This window comes from Xiphophorus hellerii, chromosome 17, assembly GCF_003331165.1.
Source record: "Xiphophorus hellerii strain 12219 chromosome 17, Xiphophorus_hellerii-4.1, whole genome shotgun sequence".
Taxonomy (NCBI): domain Eukaryota; kingdom Metazoa; phylum Chordata; class Actinopteri; order Cyprinodontiformes; family Poeciliidae; genus Xiphophorus; species Xiphophorus hellerii.
In genome coordinates this window covers 12,714,116-12,739,946 of record NC_045688.1, presented here as the reverse complement: position 1 = coordinate 12,739,946, position 25,831 = coordinate 12,714,116, and positions in this window count along the sequence as shown.

The following is a 25,831-nucleotide window of genomic DNA, read 5'->3' as shown; positions in this document are numbered from 1 at the left end:
GCACACAAGTTCCCCTCTCACACTAAATATTTCATTGACAATAAACATAGAAGGGATTGATGGGTGGCTGAGCTAGTTGAGAGAGAAGAGGAGCAAAAAAAGGGAAGAGTGCTGCCCAATCTTGAAGTGAGCACCGTCTTTTTTCTTTTTTTAATTTTACACATTGCTGACTGGCCTTGTGTGTAATGAGACTCAGTGCTTGTTGTACTAAAAAGGGGGCGGACATTACTGAGCTGAAAGTGAGGACGAAGCTCTCACCCCTCCACTGGTCCATTTAATTACTGCAATCAGATCAGAAATTACTGGAAACAACTTCAGTTACTACAAAGTCCCTTTTCATATATTAGGAAACACTGCGGGGCCCTTCTGGTCAGGTGTTTGTATATGAAGAGGAAGGAGGTTGTTAAAGCCCCTCTGAGGCCAAAGTTTCTTCCTCATCAGTCTGTATAAGGAGTCAAATACAAAGTGGAGCTATACAATATATCGAATGTGTGGAATTCTACAATCCCAAAACACTGCTTGGATGCAATATTTGGTAAGATACAGGATTTCACAGAAAAACAACCCGGGTTATCGTTACTGAAATTCTTGCCATTTTCGGCAGGAGTAATGAAGCTAACTTTTTACTGCAAAATATTGTGAAAATAAATTATTTTCAATATTTTTCTTTGTCTCTAGGGTTGCCTCAAAACAAAGCTAATGGTTGTTTTCTAAATTAAGTCTTAACATGATATAAATTATTAAAGTGTCAAAACCAGAAATGTTTTGTCACATAGGCTAACCCTCTCTTTTTTTAGGCAATTAGGGTAATCAAAATGATTGTTATTAACTGAATGCCAAAAGAGATTTTCTCTTTACTTCCTTTAAAAGTCATAAGTTTAGATTTACCAATATCACCGATTGATTTAAACAATTTGGGAAGCCCGCGGCCATGTCTTTAACAGATTCTAAGTTAATGCAGAACAGTTGAGTCAACTGGAGACACCTGTTCTGCACAAAATATAAGCTATATAATGTCAAATTTTGTGACTTGCCCATTTGAACAGCCAAAAACCCTGAACCAAAAGCCTCTGGCTTATTCAAAACGCCGCAGTAAAAGTTCTGATTAAATTTTAAAAGATAGTGTGTCATACTTTTGTTTTCACTAACCACCCTAAAACACACAGTTTCTTTGAGTGACATTGTGCAAAAATTAAAATAAATAAACTAAAATATCAGAAACATGTTTGTGGACCAAATCATTGGCAATTATTTCCTATTATTTCCAGATGCCTGAAAGTGCCACATTCATCTTTTCAAATAATTTTCTACTCAAGTATAAATAACATGGAAATATTCTGTCATCACACTGATCAGGAAGAAATGATGTGATCCAGAGACAAAGTTTGGGTGTAAAATGTGACCAGGAGTCTCTGGGGTTGGCTGAAATTGGTCAACAAAGTGGAAGTAGTTGGTCTAATAATATCTACAATATTTGACCCTATTTAACCAGTCCAAAATTCCAAGTAAATATTTCTTTTAATACAGTGCATGTAAATATCTGGTTTAGTCTCACGGTGTTTTAGCATGAAGGGCTAAATAGCCCTGACATTGAAATACGCAGTTTTCCTCAGTAGCTTTTTGTATAATAATTTAAAAAAATGCATGACAAGATCCTTCTTGTTGCATCAATAAAAATGAAAACTTTTTTTCTGGTGGGTTTGATGATTCGACTCTGTACAGCTAGTTGACAGCAAGAGACAAAATCACTGTCAGACTATCTTAGTATTTTTACTATTTATTTTTTAAACTGTACTAAAATTGTGTTACACTGAAAGCAATGTTCATCACATTGGACACATGTAACATCATCACCATAGCTGTTTGTATACACATTTACTTTAAATTTATGCGCCTTTCTGCAGGATTTGAAAAAAAGACACCAGTCATTGCTGACAAAAAAAAAAAAAAGAGAAAAAATGAGCATTTTTCTAAACAGAGTGTCTCATCTTTTTCCAACTGCAGCAATCAGTCACCATACATGCAGTGCCATCTGGGACTACCTTCCATCCTGCCTTGATGGATTGCAGAGGTGTTCATACTGGAGATACTCACACACACTTTTTACAGTTTCTCCTCCTTGCTCAGCAAGATCACATACTTTTTTTATTTGCAAAATCAATGTTACTTAAGCGCAGTACAGCTACAATTAAGGTTAATCCTACTCTTCCCCCCCAAAATTTGTATTTTTACTTGGTGGATAAATTAACTCTTACACTGGAGAGTTTTGGAAGGGGCAAGGATATGTTAAAACTCACTTTTGGAAAGTTGTAATCATATGGGCATATGAAGTAAAAAATTGTTTAGTTATGGGACTCAAATAAAATTGATAGTTATTGCAAAGTTTGTAATTAATCACATTTTAATCACATAACAAAATGGGCAACATTTCAATTGAGAAACCTTTTTTGCTGCTACATTTGTGAATAAATACATGTATGACATCAACAAGATATTTATTGTTTTAATCTGTTGTTTAGGTTAATCACCATCAGATTGGTGCAAAGGGCTATTTTAGCTATTCAGCTTTCATGTGTTTCAGGAACCCTGTACTCATAACTTCTTACAAAAAGAAAAAGAAGAAATAATCTTTTTAGAAATGTGGACTGTGCTTGCTGCCAATTAGATGGTATTTTAGGTTTGAATAACTTTGGTAATGGACCAATTCCTTTTTGCACATAATCGTCTCTTCCAGCGGTCCACCAGATAGTTTCTTAAAGCAAAAGTTTAATCTTTTGCTTCAAGGTTTAACCAAGCAAAAGGTTAAACCAAGAGACTTCGATCGTTGTTTGCGGATGTCACTTGTGCGCAAGACTTGTGGGCGTAACAGACGACATTACAAAAAGATCCGGATCAAGCTTTTAGTGTGTTAAAAGTATATATGTATTAACAATGCGATTAATAGCGTTAAAATGTATAAAGCATTACATATATAGAATTGAAATTAACACATTCAAGTCCAGGCCCTAAGAATAATCATCAAGTTAGTCATTCTCCTCTTGCCATCATATTTCCCGAGCACAAAACATAAGCTATATAACGCCAAATTATGTGACTTGCACATTTGAACAGCCAAAAACCCTGAACCAAAAGCCTTTGGCTTATTCAAAACATTTTTTAAAACACCGCAGTAAAAGTTCTGATTAAAGGTGAAAAGATAGTGTGCCACACTTTTGTATTCCAACTTTGCTCAAACACAGCTAAATAAAATCCAGTGCAACTAGCTGCCTTCAGGAGGTCATCTTATCTCTAGAGTGCAGTTATGTTCAATCTACTGTAAGTCGCAATAGAAATTCAGCTATTCTTTATATGCCTTGGAGGTTTGTCAGATATTGGTAAAAAACAAAACTACTTTGTAGAGTTCACACTGGACAAGTCAGGGTCAAAGCTACTAAGCATTTCGAAGGAGGATTGGGTTATGAAACAAAATCCCAAGTGTTGAACATCTCACAAATCTCTCAGAATAGATTGAGTATGGCGCAACTGTAAATCTACCAAGCCACGGTCATCCACCTAAGCAGACAGTCGGGGAAAGGAGAACATTAATCAGAAAGGCAGCCAAGGAACTGCAAAGATCCACAGCGCAGGTGGGAGAATCTGTCAACACGGCGACTATTAGTTGTGCTCACCACCAATTTGGCCTTTACGGAACAGATGCAAGAAGACAGACATTGTTGAAAGAAGGCAAGAAGAAGTCATGTTTGTGCTCCATCTCAAGCCATGTAAAGAACTGAGCAAACATGGAAGATGTAATTTGGTCAGATGAGACCAGGTTTAAATGTTTTAGGTTTGCAAAGTGGGGTGGAAAATTTCAAAATATGAAATATGATACTGTGGGGATGTTGCTTTTTTTTAGTGGGGATAGAAAAGCCTTTCAGATTTTAGAGGAATATGCATAAACTGCGACTCAGAAAGAAAACCTGTTAAAAATGATTAAAGATTTGACACCAGAAAATACATTTTAAAAAGTTAGATGTTTTAGGATTCTGCCCATCCTATCTGACTAAGCTTGATCTACCTCCTGAGGAAAAATGGGCAGTAATTTCACTTTCTATAGCCACAAAACTGTTAGCGACATACCCCAAAGACTTGCAGCTGTAACTGCAACAAAACACGTGGGAGTGGGAGGATACGAATTTTAAAATGTCCTTTTTCAGCAACATCCACTCAAAACTGGGTTTCAAAAATGTTGACATATTAATCTTAAACCTTTTAACGTGTCAAAATGTCTTCTATCAACAAATACTATGCATCATTCAATGTCTTCTGTCATGTTAAAGGTTAGGTAGCTGTGACAGCAAATCAAATATGCACTTAAATTTTTATTGAACCACTGGAATGTAGACATACCTACACTTATACTCAGTGCATTTGCTATTCACTGCTCCCTAATGGCAAACTGTGCGGACTGTACAGCTCTTAAAAGAGTGGGACTCTTTAAGCTTGAACTTGGTAAAAGCAAACACATTAAGTGAATAAATTTAATACTGCATGATATATAGAGGAGCAACGATGCCATTAATATTTTATTTATCACTGCAGCACAAATAAACACATAACCAAGGGAAATGTAATATTACTTTAGTTATTCATAACCTCAAACTGAAAAAGGGAATCAAAAGGCTCTTAAATAAAAAGCTATACCTCATCTTCATCAGATTAACTACACAGACATGTTTTGAAATAAGAGAAGATGAAGGTAGATGTTTCATAGTTAGATGTGTACACAACATGTGCACCATCTATCTTCATCAACAGAACTAATATAAGGTTAAGTTTGAATGGATATCACAGAGTATACAAACAATATCTCTGTGCTTTTCAACCGTTCGTATTTGGGTGTGCGTCAGTACACACCGACAGTTTTGACAAATGTGTGTCCGCCGGTGTGTGTGCCTAGTGAGAAGGCGTGTCTATGTGTGTGGCAAACACACCTGACAGATGAAAAAGGCCCGGGGCCCTCTGGGGACCAATTTCCCCAGTCTGTTCCGAAGGCCTGTTCATTACAACGAACAGGAGGAAACAATACTCCACAGCTCGCCAACTTCATTTGCTGCCATTTTCTCTCATTTTGCCTTTCACTCGCTCTCCCTCGACACCGCCCCGAAGACCCGGCACACCGCAGCGATTTCCCCACAGTGTACCTCAACTTGCGCCTGTGAAGCCGAGATTGGTTGCACCAGGTCCGTCTGGGTTTTGGAGCCATTGCCCTCTGCCTAGAATGTTTTCTTATTCCCTCACTTTTTCATCTGTCATCTTTCTGAGAGGAAAAATACACCAGACATTGTGGTATTAGCTTTCATTTGTTGGTGTTGCACACAAGCATTAGTGTTGGTATTGTAGAGAAGGCACAAGAAGAATATTTATGAGATGTTGGAATGACAATTTTCATTGCCAACCACCAATGTTTTCCTTACCAAAGTCTTATTTCAATGTTTCAAGAAATTATGAGATTTAGCCTCTGTCATATGAAGAGGTCCAGGTTGTTATAGCATCCTTTTGCTGTGTGATGTGCTTGATTACACATACTGACTTTCCACATTTATTGAATGTGTGTTATATATATACATACCTAGTTTTTCAGATATGTCATGAAAAAACAGATAAAATGCACTAGTAAGTACAATGCTGCACAGATAGGGGTGGTACTGAGCCACATAGGGACAATGGGCAACAGTAGCTTGCCTTCTACTCATTGAAAAGAGTGAAAATAAAGCACAACAGTACAATAAAAATAGTTGGAATAAAACTGTTCCAGGACGAACTTCCTCATTGGCAATCTTCTTCAATGAAGCAACCAGATAATTAAAAGTCAAAGCAAAGGATACATTTTACAGAGCGACGGAGAGGCACAGACCCATGGACTTCGCTACACTGAGATTTTTCACGATTTTCAATTTTAATAAAATTTAAATAAAATACATGAGATGAGTCATAAAACAATATTAAATTTATTTTAACTTTACATTAAAAATCCCCTTATGTATCTTGCACTAATACTGTTGTACAGTAAGGATTTGACAAAAGGGCAATTTAAAGTTTTGAAAACAATTAAGGTCAAAACTAAAATCAGTTTTGGGCTTTATATATAGCCATAAACCTCACTGAAAGTCACTATTTTTCTAAGCCTTTTCCTTTGTATTTTAGTCAGGGGTATCAGAATAAATAGGCCAGAACAAAAATGCATGCCACACAATATATTTGGTTTTTTTTAATGTTTAGAAACCATGAATCATTTTACTTTAATCTGATTATTATAAACTACTTTGTTTATCAGATGATGTAATTCAAACGTAATAAAGTTGTAGTTGTCACGTCTAAATGTGAAAACCTTGCTTTACACGGCAATACTCAAGCTTGAGTCATTTAAACATTCCTACTAGAACATGTGTGCGTGTTCACACATTTTTCAATCTTAGAAATGACGCCTAATAAATCTTGAAACTACATTTTCTGCTAAAAATGAGATCCTTTGCAGGAAGGGAGATATGCAGGTTTATTTTCAAAAAGAAACTATGCCTAAATTAGACAGCTGATTTACACCAAGTAAAGCAGATCATGCCCAAGGTATGCAGGACTTGATGGATCGATACAGAAACTCAATCTCCCTCCTCCAAATTTTCTGCGATGTGAAACTGCAGAAATGCAAACAAAACATAACCATCAGAAGGGAACTGATCATTTGAATGAATCAGTTTTACAAGCAGCCCAAAGATAAATTTGGGCTCATTGCAGAATAGTGAATAAATCAGCTCTGTAATGTTCCTGCAGCAGGAATGACAAAGATTTCTAAGTATTGAATTCCATACGGACTCAGAGTGACGCGGTTTGTTGTTTGTTTGTTTTTTTTAGGAGTCAGATGCTGCCTCTTGAAATGAAGAACGTTCACAAAGTGAGGCATTTCTCTGCTGAGGGAAACATTTCCTTGAACTATTTGCTTTCAAGGGTGAATATGAATGATGTTTGGGAATTATATACGGCACTAGAAACAAACATGTTTGAAATTGAAATGCTGAATAAGGAACCAACCTCCCTCCCCTAGCAACAGGAAGCTAAATTTCTAGTTTTTCAAAAGTTAAAACTGCAGGAGTTGTCTTTACTGGTGACAACGATATTTCGAATAAAAAATTAAGATTTTTCTTAGCTATTGCTCTAAATTGACAACAAGATGGCATTTAAATACAATTGTGGAAAAAAAAAAAAAAGCATTTACTGACCTGAAAGACCATCTACAACCTGGCTGGATTGGACTGAAGATGGAATGCAGCAGTCAGATGGTGAAAGTTGAACACACTTGATTAGCTGATGATCAGCAAATGTGCCCATCCATATAAAAGGAATTTGTCAGATTGTAAATCATGCATATGTTAAACATCATGTCAAAGTAGAAAAATATCTACAATGATGTTAGAGAACCAATTCTTACAGGTTAGAATGTCCTTTTCAAACTATTTGGCATCTGAATTAATTAAATGTCGCAAAGTATCAAAAAGCACAACAACATGGTTAAAAAACTGAAGGTGATGACGCTAAAGATTCACTATCACTCTAAGCCGTCACAAGTTGCGGATATAAAGGTCGGTGTGTATGCATGAGGAAACAAAAAGTGTAGTGAGAAAGTATTTTCCCTCTTGAGAATTTCTTCAGTTTTTGTCATTTATCACACATCTAATTTTAAACAATCATCATCAAACAACGGTAACCTAAATAAAAATGAAATAAAATTTTCAAGTAATTGATTTTATTAAAAGGAAAAAAAGTTAGCAAATCCAACTTGAGCCTCTTTTAATACTCGGTTGTGCCCACTAGCCGCCATCGAGCATTTCTAGTAACTGTCGATTATTCTCTAATGAAACTTTCACTTAAACCTTCCGATTCACCCTAGAATCAGACAATCCAATGTCTCCAAATAAAACAAAATTCATCAACGCAGTCAGTCAAATTCTACAGGCCTCAATTAGCATATTCAATGTTGAAATATATGAATGAGAATTAGAAAAAATAGAAAGATGAAACAAATATTGCTATTTGGATTGTTTCCCAAAGAAAAGCTCACCTCTCTAATGAGAATATGGCAGCAAACATCTCAAATAATGTCCTTTGGACAGATAAGACCAATGTAAGAATTGGTCTTATCTGTCCAACTGCAGTTGGTGCTTCTCAATTTATCTGTCTTATCTGTGTTTGGTCTTATTGCACAGTTCCATAATAGTTCAACTTAAACCAAAAACAGCACAACACGTCATGCCAATTGTCAAGCATGGGTGTGATTTGGGTTTATTTTGGAACCGCAGGACCTGAATATTTTGCAGTCTTTGACTCAACAGGGAACCTTTCTATGTCCTTTTCTACTCTAAAGTAAAATGGAAAGTTATCTGTCCAAAAGCTAAAAACTTGGTCAACAAAAGGACAATAAACACAAAGCAGCCGCAAATCTCAAGCAGAGTGGCTGAAAAGGAACTATATCATCAATGTGGTGGAATGGCCCAGTCAAATTTTATTTCTCAACCCAACTGAACTCCTGTGGTGGAAACTTGAGAGTGCAGTGAACCGATAAATATCTGGAAACTTCCATGAACTGAAGCAATGTTGTAAAGAAAAATGAGCCGAAATTACTCGAGAATGGTTTAACAAACTATAGAATTATGGGGTGTACTTAGCTCTTGCAAAGACTATAATCCAGTCTATATCACTGCTATAGTGTTAACAGCAATTAAGGCAGTCATTTATGATGACAGTTGGACATTTATGTTTTTGTCAGTTATGGTTAAATCTCTGCTACCTTGTGCTGGTTCTAATCCTCCACAAGATCTTCCCAGCTTCTGAGTGGAAACAGAACAGAGATGAAACTTATTCCCACCATTCTGCCAAATTACTGTCACTGTGTTGAATGGCAGACACGGGGAGCTAATACACATCGGGTGAATTAGTATGCCCCTGAAGCACTCGGTGCACTTTGTCAGGAGGAGAGGTGATGTAAGGAGGGATAAGTATTGCAGTTTCCCACCTGACCTGCAGGATCAGCTTCCCCCCGCACAGCAACACAGTGCCCCCTCTGGGCCGGTAATGGAGCATTTTTCAAGGTGATTTATCTGGATTGTAATGATCTGGGAGCATCAAAGCATCTCGATTCTTTAATGAAAAGCATGTTTTATGGCAAGGTAGGTGTCTATACTTATTCTGTGTGCACAATGTCTACCAAGGCTACAGTGAGATAAAAATGGGTAATGGGACAAAAAAGAAATTACTAGTAATAAAGTCAGTTAGGTAATTAAGAACATTGCGTAGATTAACTTTACCCTTGGATTCTTGGCTTTCATTTAAGGTATTAAGTTCTACACCACCTGTCTGTTGGCTCTGGCAGTCTAGAAAAACTAATAATTCTTGTTCCTCACCTGAAGCAAATAAATCAAACTCATGTGTCGTACTCCTATCAGCATTAATGCAACCTCTCTAGCAAACAATGCATGTATAGCAACAAAAACAAAACAGATGTTGAAGTTATAGTCATGTGTGTCTTAAGTGGTATTAAATGTATTTATAAAGAGCACTTCAAATGTTTTTCTTCTTTGCTAACAAGCATAGCATGCAAATCAAAGGTCATGAATAAAGTAAATGTAAGTATGAAATAAAGGAGTTGTACATATTTTCGGGCCTTGCAAATGTGTGTATACATTCCTCAGCACAACTTGTTATTTTATGCAACTATAAAATCTGTATTGAAATTTTATGACTGAAGGTTATTGCTTAGTTACCAGTGAATTTTTTTCTTTTCTTGTAGCTTTCTTACAGCAAGGTTTTGTGCTATCAAGACAATTTTAGGTAGAATGGCTTTGAACAAGCATCATTAATCTTTAAACTCTTAGTGCTTAGGGGTGTCCAAAATCAGTCTGTACAGGCTGGTATCCAGCATGTTTTAGTTATCTCCCTGGTTCAACACACCTGAATCAAATGATGACTTGTTAGCAGGCCTCTACAGAACAGTGACGTACTGTAGTAACTACCACCCTCTACATGTTCTCTACTACATGTAGAGAGAACTCTACATGTTTTAGAGAACTAAAACATGTAGAATAGCAACCCCAGAGGACTGACTCTGGACACCTCTGTTTTAGTGTGTCTAGTATGCTAAATAAATAAATAAAAAAACAAGAATAGTACATGGGGAAAAAAGTAAGCCTGGACTGATATAGTACATTGTAACCTTTTATACTTTTAAAAGTGCAAAGAGTGAGCAAAATTAAAAGTGGGACATTATAAAGACCTGAATATTCATTACTTCTCTACTGCTATGCAAAAATCATTATTAATAAGCCCAGTTAATGTGTGTTAAAGAGCAGACGATAACTAAATATCATTTTAATTTTGTTATATTGGATAAGAAGGTTCAAAAACTTTAGTTCTTTCTCATCCGTTACAAAAAGGAAACAATTATGTTTAGGATTAAGGCAAATGTTAGGCGGTGCATTCCCTTTTCAACAACCATAACGCACAGACACGTGCAAACAATCATCTAAAACACAGAGCTGCGCTTGAGGGTAATTTTTTGGCTTTAATAAAGTTTACACTGAACAACCAATTCAACAGATTCTAAAGCACTTTTGTTTCGGTAGATGAAGGTAGTTAGACGGGGAATTTGCAAATAAAAGGATCTCAATTTTATATTCGTATGTTTGAGCCAGAAAATGAGTCAGATGAGCCATGATTAATAAAAACAAGACTGAAACAAGTAGTGATGAAGGTAATATAGTTTTCAGAACAGTTAGAAATATATTTATATACATGTTTAAATGCTGAATATCATGCATGTTAGCTGCTTGTAAATATGGCTGTTATCTGAATTATATTACATTCCAGTAGCGAAATGATATAAATCCACTGTACCGTGCATTAATCACAGAGCAGCAGACTTAATTTCCTTTCTTGTGTAAAACTGAATCAGGTGCAACAACTGAATGTTCATACAATTTAGTCGCTGCAGTGCTCTTTATGTTGGAATTAACATTGTACCTTGGATTATGCTCCATGTGCAGCCATGGCTGAGCTTCCTTATTCTTGACCGTCATGGTGGATGCGGTGGCAGTTTTGTAGGTCCCAGCAGGATATGAAGGTGGCTCTTGAAAATCAGATCTGGTCCGATCCTCTTCATGAACAGCTCCCATGTTGAATTATCCAGAAACCTAGTGGGTTTCAACATATAGTGAAGAATTTATTTTTCCTGTAACCATGCAGAGTACAAGTACTTTGAGTGCAGAAGATAAATTCAACCATACTATGTTCTCTAATCTACTGTGATGTCCACAAGTCCATCAGCAAATTGATGGAAAGTGTGGCAGAATGATTTGGCAGCACATATACTAATTTCGTATTTTAGTGCAATATAAGCTTTAAGCACAATATTTTATTGAGGGAAAAAAACAAACACGAAGCAGAAGTTAGGGGCACTACTATTCAAGTTCTTTGTACAGGATGAGACTGCACTAATAGTGTAAAGTTATACTCAAAGTAACAAAAGTATTACTAGGAAAATATTTTTTTAATTGTAATTCATAATGTTCCACAATGCAACGTACCTATTCTGCTTACTGGGTGGAAAAATCTGACTGGTCACTATTACTACAATAGTGCTGATTTACCATTTACCATTTAATAACTTAAACCACAATTCTCTTGTCAGGGAGGAACTCCAACTCTTCTACATCATGTAACTTGTTTGTCCTGACCTTGCCCTTCAAAATAAGACAAATTGTTCTTTTAAGGTTATAGAATAAGAAGTGTTCCTCAGATATATATATATAAAACATTGGAATTCCTTTTATGAGGCCCATTGTCCTCGGTTTAAAAAAACAACCCACATTTCTGAATTAAAAAGGTTTTGTATTCCCCCCTTGCATTTCAAAAAAGATAACTACCATCTTTAGTTGCTATGGGTCTAGTTTTGGTATTTAAAAAATAAAAAAGAGAGAGCACTATAATTGCTAATAGAGCAATTTAATATTTTCAGTCTAGCTGCATAAAATGTCTTCTGAAATTTTAATTTCATGCTTTTTAAAACGGTAATACAGCATAAAATGAACCATTAGTGGTAACCATGTTTTTGTTCCAATGTTTCCTAAAAACTAGGTTCAGTTTGTTTTTTTTCCTGCATTGTGTCTGACATCTGTCTGTTTCACGATTTCTTGGCTCATCTCACTCATTCATTCCCAGCTGAAGCAGTCCAAGTTCTACATATGTATGCCAGCCCAAGGCCCCTGTTTGTGATGTGTGCTGTAGAATGTGTGCGTCATCTGTAGATCTGTCCTACCTGGCATAGTGCACACCGTCCCTTAGGACACCCTCATGCGTGTGCGCGTGTGTGTTTGAATCCTTCCAGCTGTCTCCTCTGATCTATCGGTTCTGATGACTGAACACCAGCGATTCCCACTGGGCTGCTACCTTTAGGCAGCCACCCAAACAAAGATGCACATTTCAAACAACAATGTTTAGGACTGGAGCCAAATCGGACTGTTAGAAGTGGGAGCCAGCTTATTTGATGTAGAGCAAGACTGCTTACGTATGCGAAATCAATTTAATTCCAAGACATTGATAGAGATAGGAGAAAAATTAGCAGATATTAGAGGTTGCTTCTAAATAGTTTTAGGTGGTATTATAAGCATTTTTTGCAGCTTAGTGCTATATACACACACATTATTTGGGATAGGGAATTTAAAATGTAAAAAAAATTAAGTTATATCCTAACATTTAACCAATAGTGTTAGATTATATTGTCAAATACTTGTTTTAATCTATAGGTAGGTCTCAATAATTTGGAAAATTCCTTACGATGAGGTTAGTTAGCAACATTAAATATAACCTTTTGATAATCTTTAAAGATGAAATAAACCTTTAAGGTAATATAATCTTAAATGTCATGTTCTTATTAGTTGCAAGCAGAAAATCATAACAGAACGACCTAAAAATTTCAGTCTATGTGCAATTAATCTATAATATGTCACTAAGTAAACTGAAAATAATGCTGAAAAGTTAATGCATTAGTCATTTATTAAGACGTCTTTCATCACTGTGGAGAAATTTTGGGACACTCTCAGCAGAATTGTTTTAAATTAGCCACATTGGAAGATTTTTGAGCAGCAATGGACCAGTTTAGATCACGCCACAACACCTCAGTCCAATTTCAGTCTGGACTTTTAATAGGCCACTCCAAAGCCTTTCAGAGGTAGAGTTGTTGGTACAATTCTGATCATTGTCCCACCACTTAAACCAAGTGTGCCTGTCTGCAAGATTATACATACTGTATATATTTCATCAATTATGGCAAGTTGTCCACGTCCTGATGAAGCAGCACTACATTACAATGTGAAAAGTCTCTGTACTGACATTGGCTTTTTATAAATGCATGACAATTGACTGACATGGCAAGCGATTTGGCCTGTTTCTGCTTGTATTGGCCTCCAGTGCTTCTGTTTGTAATTCAATGTTCATCTGGTACATCTGGGGCAATCATGCACCTAATGACAATTCAACCTAGTGCTGCTCTGCTTAGCAAGACAACACATGCAAGATGCACTTTTATCATCTGAAAGGAAGCAAATCTAAGAAATAAAACGTAATTTATAAGGAAATAATCCCTCTACAGATGAGAAAAGCCTCATTTCATTAGGACAAATTCTGTACACTTTTAAGCAGAACAAAGTTTATACTGTAGGAAACATGTGACTTGTTTCTCTTAAGGAAGTCAACATCTCTATTCCACTCCTATGCCTTTTCCTACAGCTGTTCAGGTGCGAGGGCGACAAGATGCCATTTAGCTTCACTCACACACACACCCACGCACACACGCCCACCCAGGCGCATACACAGATGTGAGAACTCGTAGCTTCCCAGACCATTTAGATTCCTCTTGTAAAGGAAGTGTTGACAGAGAGCTACAAGTGTGGAATCGGCAGCGAGTTAATTAACGGCAACGTTTTCAGCTCCCCGAAGGAAAACAACACCTGTAGGGGAGGGGAAGGGTGTGTGTGAAATCGACCTAACAAGTACAAAACGGGAGAAATCTCACCCATATTGAATATGCATTGGAGTACCACGCGGTGCAAATAACACAGAGTGTGAGCTAATTCTCACTATGCATGACTTCCTGCTTAAAAAAAAAGGCACATCATTTATAAACCCATTTACACTTCCTGAAGTTGATTCTAATGAATTGGAACCAGAAACCTTTGAATCTGTATATATATACATATATATATATATATATATATATTTTTTAAATGCCACAAATTAGTTTATTCTTGACCTCAATGAAAAAAGTGTCAGGTCAACCATTTCAATTTAATTTTGACCAACTTTGAGTCTTGATCAACCAAAAACATCCTAGTGACTTTGACTTTGTGACATTTCCTTATTAGTTAATGTAATGACAACTACATTTCCTTATAATGTACACTAAGTACAATGTAGACAATCCATTTTTAAAGCTTCAGGAAGCCTAATGTGCAGTGGTACGGTTGTTGCAAAACATAAAAAGGCATTAGCAAGAAATGTTGAACGGGGAAAATCCTTAGCATTTAAAACAGCAACAAAAGGAGGTTGTAGTATGATTATCTGGAGCTGCTTTACTGAAAGCCTTTCTGAAAATAATAGATCGGAAAATGTCTTAGGGGAAAAAAATCTGGAAGGAGAATATCTTACCTTCACCTTGTGACCTTAAAATTCTGAATAAAGCTCAATAGCAAGTGAAAGTTTTCTAAAGGCTATGTTGGGGTCTGAACTCAAATTTGGTTGAAATGATCTGGCACGATTGTTCCTGCTTGCAAGTTGTAATGGGTGGCCAAATTGTTACAAATCTGTAAAGAATAATGTCCTAGAATTTCTCCAGTTACATTAGAGACTAATGTAGATGCTTGATAGCGGTTTTCTTGGCCTGGGGTGATGCAACTAGTGCTCAGGTTTTAAGAGGCAGACACTTTTTCCACATTGGGCCATGATAAATGAAATGATTTTAAAAATGTGCTTTTTTCTATTTATTCAGGTCAGCCTTGTATTACATTAAAATTTGATGAGCTGAACCATTTAAGTGTGACAAAAACAACTGAAGAGATCTGTAAGGAAGCCAATCTGTTTTTTACAGCACAGTGAATAAACGGCCTGCTACTGATTACATTAAAATTAATGACACATTCAGGGAATACTCCTCAGAATCCTCCACTGGTAATTCAGCAATTAATATTTTCTAACGTTGAATTACCAAAACTCTCTGAAACTCAGAAAGTTGCTTAATATACCAATTTAGAAAAAAAAAAAGAGAGAGATTACAACTAAAACAGTTTTATACAGTCAAGGGGATAACTTGAAAACCGAGTTGTGGTACCAGTCTATTAACTGGACATAATTCATTCAGGTTGGATATTTTTATCTTTTTAAACTGTAGTCTAATTTGACTTTCAATTGAAGTGGTCTAAAACATAAGTTCTCAATCCTGATCTTTAGGGCCTACTTTCACTGCCACATGTTTGAAAATTGTCTTTGCTCCCAGCACGCCAAATTCAAATGATTGCATTAATCCCCCAGAATACCATCAAGTTCTTCAAAAGCCTTTAATCACCCATTCTTTTCATTTAAGTCGGTTGTGTGGCAGCAGGGAGGCACTTAAACATGTGTGACAGTGGATTGTAAGGGCCAGACTTAACATTAAACAGTTTACTTTTGGTCTTGCTTAGAACACAATGTCTGTAAGATTAACATTTTGGGAGTAGCAGAATGCTAATTAGATCATATTGGAGCCAGGTGTGCAGAAGCAGAGAGACACCTAAAAATGGCAGGACACTTGTGCTTGGGAACTCGAGTTTGAAACCACTGGTTTAGTAGGTTTCAAAATGTGATTTCTTTTTTTTTCTTTAGCTTAACTCAGACAAGAACTCACACATAAGCTAAATAATAGATTACTGTTGCAAAAATATAGCAAAAAGTCTGCAACATCAATGCAAGTCACTACCAAACCGAGGAAATAAGCTATCTCGTCCACGCGCAAGCATATAGAGGTGAAAAATTAGTGTGAAAAACCTACCTTGACATATTTAGCCACGACAAATGTGCCCAATCATTGTTTGGTCACTTCTAGTTCTAGTCACATGTAGTTCTCAGTTTATTTGCCTTTGTTTCCAAGTTCACCACATCTGCCCTCTCGCTGTCATCTTGGGACTTCTTCTCTTTTATTGGCAGTTGGCAAAAAAAAAAAAACTTTGGGTGCGCGTTACCGCCACCAACTGGAATGGAGTGTGAACTGAAACAAAAAAAAAAACATATCCTTCCAAATAAAGATGAGATAATTGATTAAAGTTTAAGAATGAGAACAATCAACTATTAAACGTCTTTGTAATGTAATATATATATTTAATATATAAGATTAAATATATCAGAGGAATTTAATCTTATTTTAATTTTAAAAAGACTATTAATCCACTCAACTCTTTCATTTCCAGATTTCTGACAGCATAGCAAAATATGTTCTATGCAGTTTCATCTTCTCCACAACCTTATTAACCTGTATTATGTTCTCTATTGTCAATAAAGTGCTATTTAATTCAAAAACATGACTACCTCTTACCTTCAATTCCTTTCAGCACTCCTCATCTCTCTTTCGCCAAGTCCTACAAAACTACCTACCTTTTCTTTCTTCTTCCCATTGTTTTTGCCATCTTTTCTCATTTTCTTCTTTATGATGCTTTTTACTTCTGTTTGACTCACGTTTACAATCATTACAACTAAAATGTGTACAGTAGCCTCCTTTGTCTTTATCTGCTGTTCCATGTCTTCTCCAATACCAACATGAACTGGTATCCATCCAAATAAGACAATTAATTTCATATGTTTGATTCAAAACGCCGTTCCTTATATTTCCATCAAAATGTCTGGTCTGCTTTCTGAATAACCATTTCTGATGCTAATAATGATTAGCTGGAATCTGAATACACGATTGATCTTAATGGCTTATCTTCAGTCCACTGAATTTATAATAGTATTGTTATCATTTCTCCTTTATATGCTGAAAGTGTTAATTATCCTTCTCCCTACTTCCACATCAAAATCAGGAATAATGTACGCTGTACGACTCTGATCCAAATATTTTCTTTGATACATCTGCATATATTTTAATATAGCCATAGTATTTCTTTGATTTTCTTCCTATTTTTTTTAATGGTGGTTGGAAAACAACAGCTGTGTTTGGATCATTATTCTATAAACTCTAAAACAAAACAAAACAAAAAACCACACAGGCACAAATCAATCTTTATTAAAAGTCTAAGGTTAATATAAAACCCCTTGTTGCTTAAACCGTTGTGTAAGTTTGACAAATGTCAGTTTTGCTGAACTCATTTACAGCTTTCAAATCTAAAGGTGCTCATGTAAAAGTGATCACTTAGATGAGTTTTCTTTTGAATTAAAACATTCTCAACTTTTCTGCTTCAACATTAGCAGGCTTGTTATAGTAGACAACACTGCCTACTTATTTTCTGAGAAATGAGTCAAATCACAATACTGAAAAAGGAATATGTTTATGCTGAGAGTAACTGGCTGATATAAAACTGTGCAAAATGCAGAAATATTGTGGGCTACAAAACTCCAAGAATTTTATGACTAGAAAATGTCATATGCTCCGTTTTAAGTTTACACTTGTTTCACATGGAAAGATCAATGGTGCCGAGCTCATCGATAGTTTTGAAATGAAACTATTGATATGGTAGAAATCCCATTTGTTTTTGTCCCTTGCAAACTAGCCGTTAGCATCTCAGTCCACCTTATTTGGATTCATAGTAAATGAAAAACCAAGGTAGCTATTTACTGCAGGTCAGATATTAACTGACAATGTCAGACCTCACTTCAATAAAATTCAAATTATGTCAAGTTGATTGTTTGAAATTTTAGGCCAGAAAGACCAATCTAAGTCCTCCTATGGAGTACATATTTCTTTTAACTCTAATTGCCTTCGCTGATATCTTTCATGAAACAAAGCGGCTGCACGCGCGGATTTTACAAACAAATTCAGGCAGTGAGTGGGGACAAAAATCGACTTGATGACTAATTTTGTGCAGCGGCGTGGACACAGGAGAGAAGTGACACACTCACTCTTGAACTGCATTGGAAAGAGGCGGTGTTTATGTGTCCTGTCGCCAACAATAGAGAGGGAAAACATTACATCACAGGACATTTCAAAGCAATCAGAGGCGCTTTGATGAAGCCAGCGTGCTAAATTACTATCTGTCTTTCTTTTAACAGATCTCTGCTGCAATGCCGAATACGAAAAAGAAAAACATGGAGATCTGAAAACACATCTGTCGTTTGCTTGTGACTTGTGCGCCATTTGACCGTGCATGAAGATCAGACGCAGCTTCAAAAACGATATATTACTATTCAACTCTGCAAACCAGTAATCTCATGAGGTTACTTTCCACCTGATCTAGCAAATGATCCGGGTACAAAGACGGAATGATTTTACCTCTAAACTACAACGCACGGCCTTTTGGAAGAGATAAAAATGAGACAGGTCGTAAATAATAAAAAAATATGTTAAAAAAAAATGAAAGGTTAAAATATTAATTTGTTTGCCCCACGTTGGGAGAAGTTTTGATAAGGCTTTCATTTCTCTGCCGTAATCAAATTTTGCAATTTAAGAGAGGAGTTGATAGCGAGCATCCAAAAGGCCTGCTGGTATCTGCATGGCACACAGACAAATGGCATGCTTCCTTTAAAAAACAGCCCAGCCGATCTAGGATGGTTTGACTAACAGGCAACATACAAGCAACTCCCATTAGAGTGATGTAGAGACAAGGCTTTCTGAGCAAGATGAATGCAGGATTCAGAGGTGAAGGTGTATAAATTCAGAGATCAGAAAGAATAAGAGTCAGAAAAAAAGGGGTGATAAAATGAGTCACTACAGAAAAGGCCCTAGCGCTTGCCTTTAGATTATCCTCGGTTCTTTCTGTGCTTGTTTGCTGATACGATCTGCTCTACAACTCCCTCTTGGGCAGCTTTTAGGTTCAGCAATAGCTTTAAAATGTGCATAAAGCAGTGGTGTTAGAAACCTGTGGGAAAGCAGACTTAAACCTCTTCCCTATGCAATATAAATCAGTGCTAGTCTATGTGAGCAAGCGCGGCTATATTTAGGGAGAAGAGTCTTCTCCCTCGATTATAAAAAAATGAGCACAGCAATTAACATTTTAAAGGTATGCCTGCAAAGAAAACTGGCTTGCTGTCCCCCTGCACTGCACAAATGGCACAGCATCCCACCCTGCAGTTGGATGCCAGCTTTGTTTACTGCATATCTGAGGAGTTTGACACAGTTTGGGTGGAACACATTCTTAAGGTTCAAGCGTAATTCCTCGGGGAGGAGAGGGGGAAAAAAAAGTAGTGAGATTATGAGAAAATGATGAAAAACTGAGCAACATGCTGCAGGAAGGCAGTATTTCGCCAGTGTTTCAGTGCAAGTAAGCAACAACAACAACAAAAAAAGTTGCACATTTCAATCAAGAGTTGTCAAGAGTATGGGTCCAGGAATGACAGAAACATGAAGGTTGAAGAAGTGATTTGACTCTGTGTGCAATCAGAGTCAGCAGAGGATATAGAAGTCTGAGAAGCTACAAGAGACCTGTCCCAACTTTCTCCACGTTCTTGCAAACATCTGCGCATTATAATGAGATATATCATATAGGCAGCCAAAAAGTATCTATGGGATGCAGAATTAACATTTTAGATGGTTTTCGGTGCCAGTCAATGAAATCCAGTGTAAACAATTGTATTCAAAAATCAAATAATTAGTTTAGAATAAAAAAGCTAATGTGTAATATTTGGATAGGCCAGAATTACAATCAAAAACGCTCCAGGAAGAGGCAAATTGCTACACATGTGGCCTTTATAGAAGAATAACTAGAAGAAAAACACAACAAGTCACAATAAGATTATAATATTTACAGCTCGCCACAAGCCATGTAGGAGATACAGCAAGTAGTGAAGAAAGACGCACAATTACACTACACTGACACTCTCCAAAACCCTGGACATGCCTATTGTGATGCTGTTGGAGTGCTCTTTACCACCAGCGACACTGTTCATGGTTAAAGCTGATTGGTGGAGCAAAATACAGAGTCATTCTGAAAGGAAAATGACTACAAGATCCAAAGCAATGAGACTGGGATATAAGTTCACCTTCTGACAAGACAAAAAAAACCTCAACATGCACCCAGAGCTACAATGGAATGGTTGAGATTAAGGCACATTTATGTCTTAAAATGGCCTAGTCAAAGTCCATATATAAATCCAAATGGAAACCTGTGGCAGGCATTGAAAACTGCTGTTTCAACACTCTCCACTTCATCAACTTTGAGGAACCATGATAAGGAGATTTGGCAAACACTTCAGTCTTTGCACTTTTAAGGCTGGCAGAAACAAAATAGTAAAAGGTATCTGCAACCAAAATGGCTCTAAAGAGCAAGACACCAAAATGCTCAAGGGTGGAGAACAGTTTTTGAAAAGTTCAGTACAGTATATTCTGCAGCGTGCTGTCACAGCACCACAGTCCCAAAGAAACAGAGGTACACTAAAGAGAGAAGCCAAATGTACCATCACGCTCGTAAAAGTCAGACCAAAGGCAGGATCCATCTTCTGTTCTCTTTCAGGCGGAAAGCCAGCCTGCTCACATCCAGAGTCAATTCTCATCTCTGCAGCCATCTCCAACGCTCCTCAGATGGTTGCAGTGAGTGCTTGTTCCTCCGGGACGTTGCTTACACTCACCTTTAAATCCGTTAAATGATAACACACAGAAGTCTAAGCATGTTCGAAGGTCAAAGCAAATCGTAGCTAAATAGGCTCTTCACTGAGCTTCTCCCTCTTTTTTTTTTATGAAGATTTGTCGCTTCAACTTCAATTGACGCGTACAAAGCTTCAAGAGACATGAAATACCACAAGTGCCTCATGGGCGCTGTAAAGTAACACAAATAGCAGTGTGTGCTCACTCACGCCGCCATTTGTCAGAAAAGCCTTGCAGAAAAATAACACTGTACAAAACACACGGCTGGGCTCGCAGTCAATCGCGCTCATGGCCTCGCTGGACGGCGTTCCGTGACAATACCATTCACACGGCACAAGACGGCCGACAGAAGGCTTTCTTTTGTGGACCTGCCAAAGGATGTCATTGTACCATCGGTATCAAATTAAGCCACTCATGTTCTCTCCCCTTGTGGCTTATTGTTGCAGACACCGATACTTGAGCGCATTTCCGTTGTCGTTTGCTGCCTAAAACAGTAAGACCAGACTGACAGATGAAAGCCCACCAGCCACTGCGTTCCATTTGTAAGCTAAGTTCGCAACCAATGGCTAAAGTCTCACTTGTAATCAACGTCTCTGTCAGATAAGTGGCAGAGATTTAAAGTGTGCTGTTTTTGTTCAGTTTTGACGCAAACAGTAAATTATTGTGCTGTACAACTTAAGAAAGTTGGAGTAGAGTGACATTTTGGGGTAGCGGATAATAATGGGTCTAACGGTCTCCTGCGCCTGAACATCGGCGCCAAGTTAGTTGCAGTCCCACATGGGGAAACCGATTTCCAAACAAGGTGCTGCCCTGTCACTCACTGTGGACCTAACTGAAGGCCAGGGTGGAGTTGTTAATGGAGGTACATCAGATTAGCTTGACACAAAGTAGCATTTCCTTAAAACTCAATCCAGTTACTGTGACTGATTCCAGGAGGTGCGCTATCTCTGTTACCAACGCCACACATACACTTTAAATGTCGTAGTCACCCTTAAAAATGTGACTAAAACTTAAATATAATCAAATAAAAAAAATTAAAAAAAAACAGCCTTTGCCTTATTTTACCTGTCATTACAGAAAATTGTTCAAACTACATTTTAAGTCAGTGCAGACATATTTTCCTATTTTGGGAGTAACAGGTCCAGGAGTTTAACCAAAGCATCTGTGATTTTGTCCAGACGTTTTTGTCATTTTCTGAATGATGATCTATTTTTCATGACTACATTTAAAAAGAGTTGGGAAGTAGACAAACCAGTAAATTGAGAGCTTTGCTTTTGTGTATGCATATTTTACAAATAATATATGCTTAGTGACTATATTGGATGTTGAGTACAAGGCTGATGAGAGACCTCAAACTTCAGGGTGTATTCTTGTATTTCCAACTAAATTTGAAATTCTAACCTCCTAGAACAAAAAGAACAGCCAGTTGAATAATCCTGCTGCCTTTCAATATTTGACAGGTTTTTTAAAAACTTAATCTGATTCGAAAGAAATGAATGATTATGAAGAAGGTTATGTTAGAGCTAGTTCTTGTGAATTGAGTATCTGTAGAATAAAACCAAGTGGGTGGCGATAATGGTGAAAAACCAGAAACCTTCACTATTCTGAGAAAAAGAAAGCTATCTTAAAACTTAAAAGGCACGTTCCAATGTTTCAATGAAGCCTGAAGAGTATTAGTCTTTTCTAATTATTAATTCACATATGAGGTTTTGATAGCATGACAAAATGATTAAAAAAAACAAAAAAAAAAACACATGTAGCGCAGTCTGCGGAGTAAAAATATCCCAAAAAATAAAGAATAATGAGTAAACAAAACAAAACCCCAAGACAAAACAAAAATTCAGCCATTAGGAGCTGAAAGATCCTCGAGTCTTACTGGGAAGCTCGCTGTACTGTAAATATGTCCCTCTTGGTGGGAATCAGTGTAAAAGGCAGCTAGCAGCTGGTGCTTAGCGGGGTCCTGCTGGCCCAAGCACACAACCGCCTCAGCTCACTGATGAAGACAGATGGATTGGGCCACAGCCCCGACGCAGGAAACACACCCCCGAGTCTGCAGATTAGAGCCGAGCATCAGATGAAGCGCCGATAGCCCGCTGAAGTAAAGACAGCAGCAGAGCGAGCAGAGAATCATGTTCCGTACCTCCTCAACTTTTGAACCAAGGAATGATATGGAATAAGGTCAGCTGAATGGTAATGTTCCAGTAGAGTGGTGCACTGAGGAAGGGCAAATGTTTTTTGGGGGTTTTTTTTCTAAAAGAAAGATCTTGGACATCACACAGGTTTTCACAGCTTAAATTGCTTCCGTTTTTTTTGGTTTTTTTTATCTTGCTTTTGATTGCCCCTCTTATTCACACATTTCAAATTGTTTTGGATCCACGCTAGCTGCTGCTGAGAATGCTTGGCTCTAAAAGCGGGGTGGGCCGGGTTTGGCTTCAGGGGCAGGTTTTCTTCCAGGTACGCCTCGGAAACAAATGCTCCCACTTTCCATTTTACAATTTTGCACATTTGTTGGTCATCCCAATAAAATGGGTTTTTAAAAATGTGGGAAAAGTCCAGTGCCAGTCAATTTTGCACGGCTCTGCAGCTGTTAGACAACAGGTAGTTGCTTTTTGTATTTTCAGGCATGAAAAAAAAAAAGCAGAAGGAGGATTTAACTGTTTTCCCATCCCAATAGATTATTGGAGCCTTGCTTACATTTACAAAGGAGCAAATTACTACAAAATAAATCCCGAAATACACAATCTTTGTGGACAAACTACAACATTCAAAGGGTAGTCCTTGCCTCACAACATTGATTGCAGTTTTAAGAAAAGTGATTCAGACCGCCATCATATTAACAATGGATGCCTTTGCTTGTGCTCCACTGCTTCATCAAGTTTCAGAAAATCTAATCAAAGCGTTACCATGACAGGCAGGCAAAAGAAGCTACACACACACACACACAAACCTCCACTTTTTTTTTTTTTTTTAACGGTGTATGCCTTAAAAGCAAAGTCTGCCGCAATCTTTTTCTTCTACAGCAAAGAATGGAAATCATTAAGTAAGGCACATATATAAAGAATTATAAATGAGCCAATTAGAGGCAGGATGCTGGATGAAACATTGTTCCCTCTGGATTATTGCTTGGCTGAGGCTGGCTCAGAGATGGTGGAATCGGTTCTGTCTGCAGGCCAGTTCTCGGCTTTGACCTAGACTTTAACCTCTGAAATTGATTTGTGATAAAGGTTGTACTGCAGTAACTGACAGCACACAGAATCCATCGCCTCCATGTACAGTGTGGACACTTTTCATTACAGCTGGCTGGGCTGCTCCTGTTCTCTTTTGTTACCAGCTCTGCACAGTCAGCTGATGATGTTAGCGATATATATATATATATATATATATATATATATATATATATATATATATATATATATGCTTTTATATAACATATATATGCTTTTATATAACATATATATGTTTTGGGTTTTTTTGCCAAATTAAAAGCCAGGGTGAAATAGGGATCACCAATTGTTCATGTCAAATTTGTTAAGATGGTCGTCTTAAAGGAAAAGATGAACGGAGAAAGAGACTGACAGATGGATGATTGGAAGATATTCTGAATAGATAGAAACTGACAGATTCACAGATGAAAATAAAGATGGAATTGTGAAAATATGTTTAAGGTAAATTTGACAATAAAAATATAAAAAAACAACATGTCTCCATCTTTAATCTTTACCATACTTAGCAGGGCCAGGAAAAATGTAAACTTCCTTCTTAAAGCTCACTTTAAGAAATCCTCAGAGGACGCTTTAACTTCTTTTAAAAATAATGGGACCTTAACACAAAAGTCTTGACAAACTGTGCAGGTTCAGCAGACTCATTAAGGCGCTAACAGATAATTACCGTTCATTGATGCGTTGGGTCTTTATAAGCCTTTGTTTACTGGATTGCTTACCATTAAAAAAAAAGTACAATTTGACAGCCCAACTCTGAGAGAAAAAAGGTACTTTTTTTTTTTTTTTTACATAACCCCTTCTTGTTAAGCACTTCAAGCAAAACTAAGAAAATATTTCTAACCAGCATGTTGTTAAGAGTCTGAGCTAATGAGAGCAACAGTGGTCCAGGGAGGATAGTTTATTGATTGGTAAGTCCTCTGCTGGATGTTTTACAGTTGGCTCATGTACTCTGAGTAGCAATGTGCTGAGAGGATCATCCAGCCAGTGGATCAGTAACAAATAATTCAAAGAGAATTAAAGAGAAATTTGGTGAGTAATAAAGCGCATACATATTCAGTCAATCAGAATCAGCACGATCTTTTTACACTGTGAATACAGTTGTGACTGATCTGATCCGATATCGGTACTGAATATAGAGTTGTGGACATATGGTCCTGTGTTGCCGCAGGTAAAATATTAGCTATCTTTACCCTGGAAGCTGATCTGACAAGTCATGTTCAGACAGCAGCTTCATATGGATATAGATATATGTATCAGAATTGAATTGTATTTTGCAGCTTTATAGCAGTGAGAGCTATGTTGAACAGAAGAGACAAAGATCTACAGTATTAATATGAAGGCTAGAATGGTTACAGAATGTATCCTTTTGGATTTCAGCCTCTATCTCCTGCAATATTCACCATCTAGAAAATTCACAAAATTTCCTGCTGCAATAGTTAGCCATGTGCTGCTAATCACTAACAAAGGTTGTTAAAAAACTGTCACCTTCATGCACCAACATCAGTTATTTTTTATTTATTTTTTCCCCCACATTTTAAACATACGTAGAAAGATGGGCTCAACCAATGAATAGTTATTCTCCTGCTGGATTTTGCAAATATGGCACTTCCAAAAGAAACCAACAGATGTAAGCTCAGCAAGTAAAAGATGTAAAAAAAAAATAGTTATGTTATGTTGTAAAAGTCAATTGTGTAAACATCTATTCACAGTAAAACAATCTGTACCTCCAAAGCTTAATGTCAACATTGGCATGATAGGATCCTTTATT